This window comes from Mirounga angustirostris, unplaced genomic scaffold (assembly GCF_029215605.1).
Source record: "Mirounga angustirostris isolate CCGP_5_RB_7025 unplaced genomic scaffold, mMirAng1.0.hap1 SCAF_8, whole genome shotgun sequence".
NCBI classification, from domain to species: domain Eukaryota; kingdom Metazoa; phylum Chordata; class Mammalia; order Carnivora; family Phocidae; genus Mirounga; species Mirounga angustirostris.
This window is the reverse complement of record NW_026991716.1, coordinates 69447589-69465068: the sequence shown is the minus strand read 5'-3', so window position 1 is coordinate 69465068 and position 17480 is coordinate 69447589.

Genomic DNA, 17480 nt, shown 5'->3' with positions numbered 1-17480 from the left:
CTAGAGAAAAGCACACAATAGCTGGGGCTTAATAAAGCTTTGGACTATTGACATTGTTCTGTGCCTCCTGATGAAAAATCAGTGAAAGCATTTTAATCGGTGCCAATTTTCAATGTTACCATATCTTGTCAAATTAAAATTTTACTTGCAAGCATAGAGATGAGATCATATCTGCAGAACTGTACTTTTCCTTTACAAATGAATGAATTTATGAATATGGTTGGACTTGCTCATTTTTTGTACTTATCTGGCATGGGCACCAACTAAGCAGCCAGGAAGATCTTGTTTTATATGAATGTTTGGCACCAAGCACAAGCAGCGCTGAAATACTCAAAGTGTTAAAAAAATATTCAAAGTGTTGAGTAATGTTTTTGAATTTCATAATTTTTTTGGACCTCATGGAAGAACTATGTTTACTTTTTCAATGATGGGACAAAACCAGTGATGGGTAAAACTGGTGGTGCCTTAGCATAAATCAAGGTAGTGACACCCAAATGTATGACTGGTCATTGTATTCTTCACCGACTGGCACTTGCAAGTAAAAAAAAAAAAAAAAAAAGCCAATTTTCCTTAGGCATATCTGGTTGTTTGGATCTCCCTGAGCATCAGGGATAATGAAATTTGAGACCTGTTTTCTCCCTTGGAGAACTCAGGGGAGGCTTGAGAGATTTCACTTGAGGGTGGTTTTTATGCCTCCTTTTGTTATATTATTCTGCAATATATAGAGATTGTGAGGGAGAAGGATTTAGGGATGAGCAAACATGCTTCTATCTTCCCAGAAGTTAGTTGGTAAAAATATGAATAACTAAATCCATTAATCTTTTCTTGGAAGGCTAATTTTTAAAATAATTTTCAAACAGAAATTCATTATTCTTCTTTACAAGTATAGTTCTAAGTTTACAGACTTTCTGTTTTTGTTTGTTTATTATTGTTTTATTGATTTTTGTTAATTTTATTTACTGTTATCTTTCTCCCACTATAATGTAAGCCTCAAGAGGATGGGGCCAATTTCTATGCTCTATTTATTATCCTGGTGCTTAGAATAATGACAGGTATATAGTAGGCACTCAACAAATAAATGTAAAATGAATGATTTTTATGTTCAACTTGTCTGAATTTTCTTATATTTTCTGTGAGCTATGCTTCAAATGAATCATCCTTATTAACAACCATAACAACAACAAAAAGTCTATTCAATTATGTCTGCCATTATTTAAAAAACAAACAGAATTTCCTTTCTTTGGAAAACAGGGAACTTTTAACACTTTTTTTGCTTTTTAATTCTCTTTTTTGAGTTGTGATTTATTGCATTAAATTAGTGATATCTCATTGCTTCTTCTCTTTAGATTGCTCTTTAATATTTTTGTCTATTTAGTCTTCTAGACTTATTTAATAATAAATATGTGTTTTTAAATATAGCTCTATCTAGTGGGTTAAAATGTAAAATGTGAAACATGTAAATCCATGTTTATAGGATGCATAAGTAACTCAAAGACATTAACAACCAGAAATGTCATTATATTTGTTATTCACTGACCTTCTCTGTGGCCAATGCTTTGCTTCCTTCTGCTCAGGATATTAAGTTCCAGCCTCACCCTGATTAGTCCTACCTAATTGAATCAGCTTGGACCTGATTAAAATCTCCTTCCCTTTTGGTTAAAGACTTGGAAAAAATCTCCTCCCAGTTTGCAATTATACTTGTGTTCACATGCATAGCCTTCTCCCCTAGCACATCCACAAAAGTGTCAGAGAACAATTAATCTACTCCCTGTCGTGTCTGGCTATCCAACTCTCTAGCTTTCTGGATGTCTTCCCGGCCCTAGTTCTTACTTAAATCTCCTGACTGGTTTAAAGACTGGTTTAGAATCACTTCATCATTGATGGAAATTGTTCCTCTCCTTGCCTTGTTTTATCCAACTCTTTCTGCAGCTAAACCCATTTATGTCTTGTTTTATATATACCCCTCAGTCCCCAGTTTGGAGATCTACAAATAAACTAACATACACCAATGCATATTTATTCAAACAGATACTGTATGAATACAGTATGCCTACAAGCACCAAGATCAAACCTGAGCATTCAGGTCAGCTTCTTTGGGTACTCATGCCAGTTTGGATCACATTGGAAAAGGTTAATTTGGATGGCTGGCCATGCTCTTGAAGGGGACAGATAATTTTGTTCTTCCATATTCATAACACCATACAGCATGTGTCAAAACTATGGCTACATTGACTGATGTAATTTCCAATGGAGTTTATTTATTTATTATCATCATCATCATCACCATCATTTATATAAGTGTTTACTTGCATCATCATCATCATCACTATTTAATATATGCTTACTTGCTATTTCTTTGCATTATGAACACAGCATGAATTTCATTAAATCAAATGCTCTAGAATATTGAGTGTATCTATATTTGCCAAATCCAACATTATTTTCCAAGCCACTAAATTTATTTCTATTTTAAAGAAGGGAATTCTGATGTTCAGAGCAGAAAAGTAATTTTTTCCTAATGGCCCACTGTATGTCAGTGATGGAGCTGGTAATAAAACTCTAGTTCTCTGAATCTCCAATTCAGTGCTCAATTGAAATTGCATTCTTCACTCAATGAAAGCTAAATGAGAAAATAAAAGTTACACCCTGATTCCACAGGATATGTCAGCCAGACTAATATCACCCATTTTAGTCCTTGCAACCCAAGCATACTTCAAGTACTATTTACGAAATGACCTGTGAAGGTCATTTTGTGCAACAATGCAATGTTTGAAGGTTGCAAGTCACCCATACTGAAATATTAACAAAACATATTTTGTGAGCCTTCTCCCCTTGCTCATAAAATTCATAGACCATTTACCTACCCTAGTCTCCTAATAAGGTTATGAGAACTTATTCATTCAAACTAATAACAATAATGGTAAGTACTGCACTAAGTAGTGAAGTAGATTTTTTAAAAGTTCCCTGTCATTTGCCAAGCAATAACCATGATAATTTAACTTATATCATCCCATTGAAACTCCTAAAAATAACAGTGAGATTTGTATTATTATTATTATTATTGCCTTACTGTTGATAAAGACAAAGCTTTGAGCATTCAATTCATGCAATGAATTAACAGAACCAAGTTTCAAATTCCATTCTTCAGGTCAACATCTTCTACACTGAGGATAAGGCATTATTCTAAAGCCCTTAGATTTCAAATCTAATAATAAATATGAAACTGAATTTAAGAAAAAGAAACGATTTATTGTCATCAAGATTTTCTGCGTGATCCAAAATACTCTACTAGAGACACAATGAAGCATTTGAAATTTGTAATTTACATTCTAAACAGGTATGCTATTTATAATTACAATTAAAAAGAACATATATTTTAATGTTTAAGAGAATTCTAGCCACTTTGAAAGGGTTTAACAGATGCTTTTAAATTTTTTATTTTATTTTAATAGACATAATATTTACCAAAAAAGGATGCCATATGAATCACCATATAAAATAGATATTAAACAAGGCAGAGAATTACCTTAGTTTGTTACTTTTATTTGGTTAAATATTCATGAAGACAGTCATTATCTATAGAAACCATCATAAAGAAGAGTAAAAGTAACATAAGATTATTAAAATATTTAAAAGTAACTCAAAAGGCTTTTACACAGAGTCAGAAATCTTAAGAATAGAAAGGAAACCTGTCAAATAAAACTCTGAAACCAGATATTCTAAAAGACAACAGCTAGGAAATAGAGTGTTAATAATGTATCAAGTCATTCTTAGAAGAAAGTAACTGAGAAGAAGGTCTATTAGTGCATAAAGTTTGAAATTTTTCATAATGGGTATATGCAATGGTTCTCAACCCTAGGTCCTTATAAGACTTAATTACAGAGCTTTTAAAAGATCATCTGTTGCTGCACATCAACCTCACTGATACTTCAATTCAGTGGATGGATCTGAAGTAGAACTCTTGAGTCTATAATTTAAAAACAGTCAAGCAAAGAAACAAACCTTGAAATATTTTGACGGGTATTCAGTAGTTGAGAACAACAACAAACAAAATGATCATATAATCTTAATTACACATGGCACATATTTTTAATATTCTATTACACTTTGTGATATGGGATTTACAAATGTTGCTTTCTTAGTTCAAAAGAACACACAAGTAAAACAGGAAGGAAAAGAAAAATATGTTTATCTCATTGGAAAAGCCACACAATAAGTAAGAAATAGTGGGATTACAAATACAAGGTTGTTATCTTGTTTATTTTTTTAAACCAAGTATCTTAGTATTATGTCTGATGCTTGGTATAAGTATTCTGTCAGTACTTGGTGAATCAATTAATTATAATGAAAAACATTTGGCTTTAATAAAAGAAATGTCTCAGAAATTTGGAGAAGGGAAGGTTATAGTTGCTATTTTATACATAACTTACATGAAAACCTTCTTAGTGAAGAGGACCAAAAATAAATATACAAAGAAACCCATCCTGTTATGTTACCTTTCATAATATTGAATAAAAAGTTGACATATCAAACATGAAGTCCAGATTCTAAAAATACAGATGTAAATTTATATTTACATTTTAATTTTTTAAAATTGAGATGTAACTATAAATATGACCTAACCACAAGGACTATAAGTAAAAAAGTGTTCTTACAGTGTTCTTCCTTAATTCCTAGCACAATGTTTTGTGTATAAGAAGTTTCCAATATTACATCAGGTGGCTTTAGAGAAATGTGAATGTCCAAGAAATAAAATTCTGACTACTGAACTGGAAGCCATAAAAAGATGAACCAACTATAAAAAATAACATGGCTGCTGAGGGAGGTGTTTTATGAGCTCTGGCATTTAAAAAGACAAGATTATATTCAAAATATTAAATAATCAGCCTGTCATGGACACTTATCAATTGGAACAGAAGCAATAATGAACCAGTGCGGCTGAGCATCACATAGCAGTTTCATATCAGCTCAGCATATGGGCACATTTTAAAATAAGATGAAGTAAAGTGCCCTCATCGAGAATGATACACACACACAAAAAAACCCCAAAACTTCCATAGGAAGAGTTTGGGGGAAGTTAGGCTCAGGTTAAGCTGAATTTCATAAGCAAATTAGGATGTCCATAAAGCCTCATAAAACTTTGTATAGCAGAGAAACAACAAACAAGAACCAGTATTCAGTATCTGAAGAGCTCGTTGTAGTCTTCACAAAGGAAAGTGGTCTTTAATTTCTATTTAGCTTCTGTCATCCTTGACAAGAAGAGGAATTTGAAATTAGGTTAAAAGAATGAAGAGGAATTTGAAATTAGAAAGAGTAACAGCCTTTTAATAAGTCCAGTTGTTTAGGCATAGATCCATTACATCCTCATAAAAAAAATATTGGGAATGTGACTGTAAATGGTAATTTTTTAAAAGTATGAAGATTTGCAGAGGACCCTGGAATTCTGGAAACTGACAAATAGAGGTGCTTTGTGAAGCCTTTAAAAAAGCATTAAGAATAACTCATGACATTCAAACTAATACCCGTTTTCACTCATTCAATAAACATTCTCTGAGCACTTATTAAATGTAAAGCCTTGGGGCGCCTGGGTGGTTCAGTCGTTAAGCGTCTGCCTTCGGCTCAAGTCATAATCTCAGGGTCCTGGGATTGAACCCCATATCTGGCTCCCTGCTCAGCTGGAAGCCTGCTTCTTCCTCTCCCACCCCCCTGCTTGTGTTCCCTCTCTCACTGTGTCTCTCTCTGTCAAATACATAAATAAAATCTTTAAAGAAAATGTAAAGCCTTGTGCTCTAGAGTGAGGAGAAAGACGAATTTCTGCCTCTAGCAGGGATTGTAATATTATATAAACTGGCAATTCAGAAAATACTATCCATACAGTGAGACTTAAATTCTGTAAGTAAGTTGTCATATTACTTTGGAGAAGCTTAGGTAATATGGATTTGCTGAGCCTATATTCAACAGGCTGATATTCCAAATCCAAAAATGATATTAAAAATGGATAGAAGTCAACCTAGAACATAGTGTTTCTGAGTATTCCACATAGGGCTTTGTTCTTCATTCTTTCCTGTAAAGAATTTTGTATGACAGCATAGAAGCCATGAAGATTAAAATTGCCTAAAGCATAAAGGCGAAGGAAATAGCTAAAATATCAAACAACAAAATTGATTCAGGAGTACTCTGACCAATAATGAGTTCAAACAACACAACTGAATAAGAAAAAGGGTAAAGTCTTGATCTGGGAGCAAAAGAAACCAATTGTTTAAGGATGACATGGGGTAGACCGGGCCTGACAATAATTTTAAGTAAAGAGATTCAGGAGATTTAACTGGCCAAAAAAATCTCAGCCAGGCAGTGGGAGAAACACCAATGGGTCTGCTGGATGCAAGGTGAAGACAGAAGAGGCAGTACTGCTTCTGGGGAGAGTGAGTAGATCCAGTTGAAGTGATCAAGAGAGAACTTTGGTAACATCAAAACCTTGGGTATGGGAATTAGGCACTAAAGCAGGTGAGCCCAAAATAAAAATAAAGGATGAGGACCAAAGACCAACTTCATTTACATCACAGTTTTTGGCTTGGGTCAGTTCTGTAAAGTGCTGATTTAATAATATGTGCACTAGTAAGAAGGGGCCAACATATAAACAAACCTCGAAGATTACTTCCAGTCCTCAGAAAAAGAAGTGTTTATTGACTGATAGTACAATAGTTGTAGATCAGAGAAACATTTCTAAGGAGTGGCAGGTGAGCTCAAGGGACAAAGGAGTAGTTTATTTTACGTTTGTGGATATATTAATGCCATCAATAAGTTAGATTAAATATATTCTTTGAATTATATAAATGAGGAGGAATTTCAGTTGGTTTAGTCCCATGGATATTTCTAAGACTCACACAAATTTAAAATTAACATAAAATATGACAGGAACTTTTAACTTCATGGGTTTTAGAAGTTATTAAGTTATTAAGTCTGGAGTAAATCCAAATCCATCTGGCAACATTAGTGATGCAATTCAAGGTTTTCATTATCAACATACAACTTAAAGATTTATTTCCAGATATAAACATGAATCTTCAAACCTTTAGGAGGTATGCCTGTTAAGTAAGGTAGACATTTATAACTGGAAGACAGAAATCATCATTTAAATAATTACATTTAAAAATACACAGCTTATTTTATCATATGCTGAGAACTAGTTTCTGAATTATTGAAAAAATACAAACAGCAGATTTTATTTTTATTTATTATGTATCCCTCAAGTATTTCCTATGTCTGTTTTTCATAAAAATCATGAAGCCCAGTGCTTTCCTATGTACATTCATTCTTTCTTTCTAAACCCAAATACATTTATTCAAGTTATTCAAAAGTTTAGTAGCAGAAAATTTTACACACACACACACACACACACACACACACTCTTAGGGAGAATGGGCCAACCTAAAAAGCATATAATGTAGGCTAATTTATTTCTACTTTTTTCTATGGAGTCCATATAAGTTAAGTTCTAAGAATTATTAAAAGACCAATTCTGTTTATTTTCTACTTGTTTCCCGAGATTCTTAACCAAGGCTTAGAGTTTTATCATGACAAAATAAAGAGAACCTCTGGGGAGACTCACAGAAATGATATAGAAATGATAGGAGATTGGGCTAAAGGATCTGAAAGTCCGTCATATCCTCAAACTCAATGATCCCACCTTAGTTTTCACATAGCAGGTAGGCCACATAGTTGGTATTCTCTAGAATTATTAGAAAAGTCAACAAAAGCCTCATATTCTCCCTGAGTAGGCTCATTCTGGGTCCTTATCTATTACAAAAAGAATAAAATAAATAAAAACATCTTTCTGCCCATATATTCTATCATTTCATCTAAGTCACTTTTTGGCTTACCACTTACTCAAAAAATTTAATCATTCATAGTAGTATAGTGTTCAGAGTAAAAACACAGATTCTGAAGTCAAACTGTCCAGGTCCCCACCTCAATTCTGTCACTTGTTAGTTATACTCCTTGGGCAAGTTGCTTGGCTACTCTGTGATATAGCTTTATTTAATAATTTAATCTATAAATAAATCTTAGAAATATTACCTACTTCATAGAGCTATTGTGAGAATTAAATAATTACATGTTTGAACATTGCCTGACACATAACAGATGCTATATGTATGTTTGGTATTACCACTATCATCTTTCTAATTCACTTTTCTGAAAATAGGAAAATTGAGTAGAGTTAGTATGAATTTGTAACTCACATCCTTCTGTTCTCTCTGTATCTCTTCTTACCAAAAATATAGCTTAGTAATATTATAACAGGGTAGAAAGTTAAGCTCAAATTAATTTTACCTTTTTCTTTTAGCATTTTAAGGAATCATTCTGCTCATTTTTATAAAAAGGGAATATTTTTCTAGGACTAGATAAAAATAAATTCTCTCCCTTCCAAGAGGAAAAAATTAGACAATTATGGTTTATGAAAATGTATCTTCAAGAAAAGGAAAAGTAGTTTTTAGATAATGATGTGGAGTCCAGTTACAATGGGTCACTGAGATTTTACCTGATAGACCATCAAATGCTATTGTGTGAGTAAATAAAAGAGTACAGGTTCAATGTGCATCAGTGAGTAGAGGCAAGGAGATTGGAGAGCCTTGGGTGGATAAGAGAAGTAGCAGATTACAGGGAAGGAGTACAGCAAACCCAGAGAATAATCTTAGAGTCCTTTCTGGAAAGCACCCAGTGAATGGGCTAAAGAAAGTACATTAAAAGTATATTATTTTGATGTTCATGAGCCATGTTGAAAGAGCCTATTTGACAGCTGATCAGTCTTTGTATAAATTACATAGGGACTGTTAGTGGTTGCTTCTAAACATTAGAATGCAAATATTTCCTCTTTCTTCTATAAAAAGTAGTGATTTTTCCTTGGAGAGGGGGTTTACTTCCCCCGCAGTGTAGTAACAATGCTGTTGAGGTGGGCCTGACAGACTTAAATCAGTCAAATCATCTCCTCACAATGGTTTGGTATTTAAGAATGAACCATAACCCTGTTCAAGCCAGCAAGACCACACGGAAATAGAATTTTTCTTCCACTATATGAATTGAACAGATAATATGAGGTGCAGGACTGCAGTCATCATAAACAAAGATCAAGGGGCCACCATGTAGAACGGAAAAAAGAACACTAGTGCCATGGAAGATGGAGCAGAGAAAGAAAGAGAGAGAGAGAATGAGATGGTTAGTGACTTATTCACTGTGCCAAGTCACATAAGCATCTTTTATCTGGACTGCTGAGTTAAAGAAGTCAATAAATTCATTTGTGTTGAGTTTTCTGTTATTTGCAATTAAAATACTCCAGCCAGTACAAATAGTAATTTCACATCCATATCCTAGGCTTGCACTGGACTAACAAATGATCAAGCATATAGTATTTTTGCTGACTGTGAACTACACATCTTGTTAGCTAACCCCTTTGCTAAAGTATGTCACAAATTTTTAATCAAATCCTATCTGATGATCCCACAAGAATCTCTGTAAGGTTGAATAAAGTATGCTAGATTAACCAATACTGGGATGGAACAACTGGAAAACATTTTTTTCAGTCATTTGTCAGCATCCTAAGTTCTAATCTAATAGTCATAACAAGCACATAGTAGCTCCAGATCTATCTACTCATTTCAAGATAGCACTCTATAGGTCACACACACACACACACACACATTGAACTATCATTCTACTGTGCCAAAAGAAAGACATAGAAGCATCTTGTCATTTGCAACGACCTGGATGGAACTGGAGGGTATTATGCTGAGCGAAATAAGTCAATCAGAGAAAGACATGTATCATATGATTTCACTGATATGAGGAATTTTTAATCTCAGGTAACAAACTGAGGGTTGCTGGAGTGGTGGAAGGTGGGAGGGATGGGGTGGCTGGGTGATAGACATTGGGGAGGGTATGTGTAAGACTGCTGAATCACAGACCTTTACCTCTGAAACAAATAATACATTATATGTTAAAAGAAAAGAAAAGAAAAAGAAAAAGATAGCAGGAGGGGAAGAATGGAGGGGGGGAAATCGGAGGGGGGAGATGAACCTTGAGAGACTATGGACTGAAAAACAAGCTGAAGGTTCTAGAGGGGAGGGGGGTGGGAGGATGGGCTAGCCTGGTGATGGCTATTAAAGAGGGCACATTCTGCATGGAGCACTGGGTGTTATGCGCAAACAAGGAATCATGGAACACTACATCAAAAACTAATGATGTATGGTGATTAACATAAAAAAATAATAAATAAGAAAAAAAAAAGAAGTGGCCTATATTTACAACCACAAATCTTAGTCAGTCATGGCCATATCATTTTTCTCCTGTATTACTTGGAATAGTAATCACTTTTTCTTTCCCAGAATGATAGGAAAAACTGATGTCCGTAGCAAAATTCCATCTGTTTGGCCATGTGAGGTCTGTTAGCCCACAAGATAACCTCTCTCAAAGGACTCATCTTCATATTCTAAAACATGAATTTAAAATCTGTTATTCAATATTATAAATAAATCTTAGAAATTCAGGATACCAAAATGGTTTCCGACATATGCCAAATTATTTTTATGGTAGCTAGTGTAAGAGCCTCAGTAGATACACATGTTTTTTCCTTCTTAACAATTTGGTATACTGACAGAAATATATTAGACCACCTCATCACATCCAGGACAATATTTGAATAATCATGTTAAAAAGCAAATCTCAAGTCTTCTAAAGAGTTTTAGAACTTTTAACAGATTGTAGAGGGTGAAAATAAGAAATTATGGCCAACACCTACTTTGCATTCTCTCATATCACTTTCTAAATTTATCCAGAGGACTTTCCACATTTTAAATTGTGTGTGTGTGTGAGAGAGAGAGAGAGAGAGAGAGACGGAGACAGAGATGTAGAGAGAGAGAGGATTGTTTTTTGCTTTTGTTGTGTTTTGAATCATTACTATATCTTCTTCTAGTTTGTAAACTACTAAAGATCAGGGACAAAGTCTATTAGGCTGATAAATGGGAGGCTCTCAATATCTCTTTGTTGAATGTAAGGATGAGTAAATTAATGAATGAATAAGTAAGTGAACAGGGTCATCCTGTATTCCACATGGATCTAACAATGAGGGCAAATGCTGCAGTGACTTTAGTGTGTTTAGATTCTTGTTGAATGATCTCTACTTTACAAATATTGGTTGAACACCTAAAAATAATACCCAGCAGAATAATGACGTGCAGACCACCACACACAGCAGCATGGTCTTTGACAACTCCTGTTCTTCTGAGAGAACAGCAGGCTTCAGAACTATTGATAAAGGGACTAAAGGGTTATGCTAAGAAACAAGCCTAACTGTCCCAGAGAGTGAGAAGGTTCCTGGGACTTGCATTTTTAATCCTAACTGAGAAAGTCCTGTCAAAGGAAAAATGCATTAGATGGAGCTAAAGCATGGAAGACCTTATTCAAGACTACTTCAGTAGGGGAGAGAGAATGAATTCACCTGTACTGAAACAAAGGTGAAGGGTTTTTAAGAAGCTCTGGAGGATTAGGAGGGAAATTGGTCAATGGGATTAGGCCATCTGTGTTTGCTAGTTGTTGTTTATTGAAGTTAGGCTACCTCCACACAAAAACTAAGAGATAGCATGCTATCTTTCTTGGTGGTTACTTGTCAAAAAGATGACTCTCAGGTCCCTCCAGAAAGATATTCCTGGGTTGTGAAACTGTCAAGTGGCTGTGAGAAGATTTACCATCTCAAAGAGGCAGAGAAAATTTACAATGGAAAGTTTCCTAAAGTTAATGCTCTAAGAAAAGGAGGTGTGGGCCTAGAGTCAGAAAAAAAACCTGTCTGCAGTTTAATCAAACTGACGAGAATGTTAAGATAATCATGATCAGTCCCAAGCAAACTGGGAAAACTGGTCATCTACTGGATGTTAGGTGTTGTGCAGAACTTCACTAAAAATTTTCTATAGCTAAAATTTCGGATATTTACATTTATTTAGTTAATTCTCATGTAAATCTATGACTAGACTAGCTTTGTAGGCCTACTTGAGAAAATGACTTTTTTTTTTCCCCCCTTGGGAGATATTTATCTCAAAATACAAGAATGATTTTTGTTTCTATGAAATAGTTTTTAGAAACACTTATTTTTGGAACTGTGGTTGGGTTGTACTAAAATGAAGGTTTCTTATTCAGTAAAAACCTTTAAACAAATCACACAGGCACAAAGCATTTAATGAATGAATCTGTGTTCCATGATGATTCTGCTGTGCAATAAAAATTCTCTACATCCCAAAAAGGGCTTTAATTTATTGTTACACATTCCACCTCCTCATCTTAAATCTCACTATTATTTCAGATACTGAGAAAATCAAAGACCTGAGATTTGCTTCTTTTGAAAATGTGAATTACAAGAATGTGGCCTCGTGGTCAACTTTGGTCATTTAAATAAACTCTGATGATAAGGACATGATAATTTGTATGTGGCTTGAAATAGAATATCTGTTGAAAGGAGTCTTTCTGCTGTAATGAAAAATAAATCTCACAAGTTTCCAAGTTAAAATGAGTCAGTACTTTATGTAATAATACTCTGTATTGTTCATTTCCTATATTTTTAGTTCTTAGGAGAGTTCTGAGCCCATATGGTGAAAGAGTTAGACTCTAGAAATTCACTGAACCAAACACAGAACTAAGGACAATAAGGAAAACCCTTTTCCAATACCTGTGGCCAATTCATTGTTAGCTTGAGCCAAAAGAATGAAATGAGAAAGAGCCTAGATATTTTTGTAAAGAACCAAATAAATTCTCATAGTCAAAATGTCAACAACCTTCAATGTTTATCATATTAAAAGAAAGACCATCACATCATCATGGCTTAAGACTACATTAACTTACTTTAGAGGATAAAAGAATGAACTGGTAATTCCAGGGGGGTTTTTCTCCCGGTTAATTCCAGGAATTCTACTTCTCTATAGGTTGTGTGTGTGTGTGTGTAACAGTTTTGAGAAACTGTCCAGAGGCAATAAAATTTATTGTACTGAGAATTGAGAGAATAACAGAAACCTCACTGAGTATACTTAACGAATAGAAAATGTTTGGGTGAGTAAAAATACATCTAAATTGTAAGTCAACTTTAATGGGTAAAATTTTAGTAAAGAAAGTATGTTGAAAGTAAAAACTCAAATGAGGAGTTTCTTTAAATATATATATATATATATATATATATATATATATATATAGATTAGCTCATTCAAAAAATAGTTAATGACCACCTTCTATGTGCCCAGGCCTTAAGATAGGTAATATACGGGTAGGAATGTTGTCTGAAGAAGTAACATTTAACAAATAGCCTCATGCATGTATAAGCACTCCAACACAACAGAAACCTAGTTCTTGCTCTTGTAACACCTGGGGCAGGTGGGTTTGTCAGCAGAACAGCCCTCTTCCATGCCATCTTTCAGAACTAAATTGAAAGAGGCCCTGCCATTTTAATATATGGGTTCTAAGATCACCCTGGAAATTGTTTCCATTCTAGCTAGCTGAAATGGAGAAAAATTAGTGATGAAGGGTGAAGGAGAAAGACAGGGACATTTAATGGTCCAAGCTTGGAAGTAACACAAGGCTTATCCACTCACCCTGTGGATAGAACTGGTCAGCTAGATGCAAAAGGGTGTGGGAAATTTTGTCTTTTGCTTCCCATGAAAACTCCATATGAAGAGGAAACATGTTTTTAGTAGGCAGCTATTTCTTCTACAATCTGTGTCTCTCACCACCCAGTATTGCTCTGTACCCCATCCCCAAGGAGGCAATTCAAAATCCATTCCATTTGCTGTGTTCACTAGGAAGTCCTACTCTGTATAGAAGATTCACTGTCTTTTCCATCAGTTCCCGATGTGACTTCTCATAATTTAATGATCTACGTTGACCACTAAAAGGTCAATTATTTGCACCCTCCAACCCCATGTGCCTATTTTATAAGGTGGAGCAAGGATAGCAATAAGAACTACCATTCAAAATGTTAAAGAATATGAGATCACTCATCCATAGCAACAAGGCATCCTAGTTGGCAGTTATTGTGGAGGTCTCTACCATAGCAGTGTTGGAAAGTCCTTCATTTACATAAATACTATTATCTGGAAGGAACTCTGTTATTCATCTATTGTCCTTCAGAGCCACATCTAAAGGGGGTTGCTGAAGAGTATGTCCTTCCTGAGGGTTGCACAGATTTCACAACTCCCTACGTGTTACACATACAAATTTGATAGCTAAGGAGTTGCTATAAGGTTTGAGTAGTCAAAGATTTCTTTGGTCCAGGCTGACATTTCTTAGGAAACACAAGTCTTTCAAAAACACTACTGTTCTGATTTACTTGTCTCCAGTCAGTACCAGGTGCCAGTAACCACAACTTATATTTTCTCCTAGACATAATTCTCAAGACTGATTTATCTCCTTGCTTCCATGCCCCTATGTCTCTCTCCATGGCAGCTACCTTGAGGCCACATGAAGTAACACACTTGAGCGGAAAGGAATATTTTTTAATTTAAATCTTTCAGAGCTGGGTTCCTCTATTAATGAGAACCCTGGATAAACCTTTGTTACTTATGTCTTTTTTAAATCTTGTTTCCTAATGTTTAAGTTTCTAGGCTCTTTACCTTTTTATTTCTGTTCATGAATTAGTCAATTCTTGCTTATGCTTATGGTGTAGAATATCTTCCCAATTGCACTAAATAACAAATGACCCATGCTACACACATTTTGCTGTCCAACCCCTTCTGAGTTAAAAACATTGTAGGCATTTACTTTGCCTTCTGAGTAGTTGAAGGCAATACTTCTCTTTAATAGTAAGGTTAGACTAATTGCCATAAAAAATAGAACCCAAAATGTACACTGTTGTAAGTATAATAGATTATTTCTTGTAAGTATAATAGATTATTTCTATTCATGTAGAAGCAGTGGATAGTTACATAGCTTAGTGGGGTCATCCTTGTTCACACAAATATTCAAGAACTCATTCTGAGGGAGCCACTGACATTTTCAACATGTTGCTTTCAAGGGCATCTGAATTCTAACCATATAGAAATTGCAGAAGGAATGAAGAAGCATGGGGGAGGACTTTAGCAGCTAAACCTTGAAGTGTCACATGACATGTCTGTTCATATCCCCTTGGCCAGAACTAGTAACATGGCTCTACCTAGCTGCAAGAAAGATAGGAAATGCACCAATTCCCACTGACAGCTATATGTTTCAGAAGGGGGAACACATTTATTTTTGTTTGTTGATGAACAATTAGCCAAATCTGCTACAACTTATTGACTTGATAGAGGAGAAGTGGAAGACATTTTGGGGTGGTTTGGTGGGGCTGGCTATCATTCGACATTTCAGTCAGAAAAAATGATATAAGAAACCTTGAAGTGGAAAGATCCTGTCTTATTGTTTTTATAAATATCTCAGAGAAGGCCACTGTGGCTAAACCATAGTGAGAAATTGTTAGATATCTTAAAGACTATATTGGAGTTTTTTTTTAAAATTCTGTTTGCTATATGGAGAATGATGGTAGATATAATGGTTAGAAGGAAGAGACAATCATAATAATCTTGATAAGGCACTAAAGAATGTGCAGAAGAGAAGTAGAGAAGGATCCCATCTTGTATGTATCATTAGGCCATTAATTAGGCCTAACATGGATCACTTGGATTGTCATATCTTTGTGAGATGCAAGAAACTGCTGTCTAAAAACCCAAGATGCTTATCAACCTAAAAGGAAAACTTGAAGGCAAGGACCTCATTTGTACAAAGAATATAATTTGTGTTATTTTTGTCTTTCCACATGCACCCAATATATTTCTTCCCTTTGATTATCCTTTATTTCTTCATGTTAAAAACCTGCCTGCTAATTATTTAAAGATTTTATGATGAAAGGTATATGTATATTTTTCTTAATTGGAACTTCCCTACAGTGTAGGGAAATGAGTATTTTCATGTTTCTATATGGTTAGGATTTTCAAAGAAAAGAAAACTGGAAGCTGGATTATAGGAAAAGACTAGTTAGTTAAAAGATGAGTGAATAGATAGTGAGAGATATCAGAGAGATTTAAAGGATTTACATTCTTGGTGTTTGTTTACATTTCAAAGGATGAAACCCAGAGTCATTTTTTACATTTCAAAGAAGTTTAAACTATTAGGGAGCAAAGATTTCTCTCCCTTTTTTAGGAAGAGAGAAGTACTCTGTAGCCTATGTAAACTCCCACATTCACAATTTTGGGCTTCCTGTCCTGTAGGGCAAAAGATTCCCTTGCACATATATGGTCCATCTGGTCCTGATTGCATCACCCCAAAGGAGGAAGAATAGGACACAGAGAATTAACGTTATTGCTACAAGAGATAATACTCTGTCCCTAATCCAGAGACCTGATCTTTGCTTTCAAGATAGTATAAATAAATATAGATATTAAAAATGTATCAGTTTATCAAAGGCAATCCTTTCAAAGATATGTACCACAGATGGGTGGAAAACCACCAAAGGAGAAATAAACATACAAGCGTAACATCCACCTCTAAAAATAGCACCCATGAGAATAAAGCTCAGAACAAACTGAGACTATGAAGAATAATAAGAACACTATAAACGGATTTGTAGATATTCCTTACAAGAAGATGAGCAATGAAAGGGAAGGGTCTGTAATATCAAGAAAAGACTGAAAGAGAGTCTTTTAATAAGGAAAATAATGTGTGTGTGTGTGTGTTTTTTTCACTAAAACAAATCATAGTAAACCAAAATCCTTCGCTGTTTGACTGGGGTAAAAAATCATATATAATGGAACTTATTTAGGCGAAGCATTTTGACAGTTAGTTACAATACTTTTGTAGGATTTTTTAAATAGGCTAGAATTATAGAGTTATTGGGTGAATATATGCCAGATTATAATTGCATTGCATTAATGATTAATAGTGTCCTATAGATCAGGAGAATGTTCACCACTGGCCTGCCATAAGATTTGATCCTGTTTTACATTTTAATCACACCTGGCTGAAAGGCATAATGTACTCTTTTGAACAACAGAATTATGATTCAAAATTATTTCAGGTAGGTCAACCAAACTAGAATGAATAATAAGTGCAATTGCTAAGTTCTCACTTGGGTTCAGAAAGCTACTTACAAACTGGGGAGCCCTGAATTAATAGCAGTTTAATTTGAACCTATCTTTGAAATTAGAACCCAATATTTGTCATGAAAGTTGGACTTTGAGCTAAATCCCTACGTGATTAGGTTTTGGTCCCAGCATTATAATGCAATAGCTGAGAAATGTGGAGGAAGCCACACAATTGCCTAAGCCTGTGACTTTCTCATTCTATGTATGGGATCAAATTCAGGAGAATTTCAGAACTATGTTCTGTTATTATGATTCCAGCTTTACAACACTGTATCTCTTTCTAGAAAGTTCACTTTGGGAGAGACATTGGCAAACAAGAGAGTATCCTGAGAACAGCCAGAA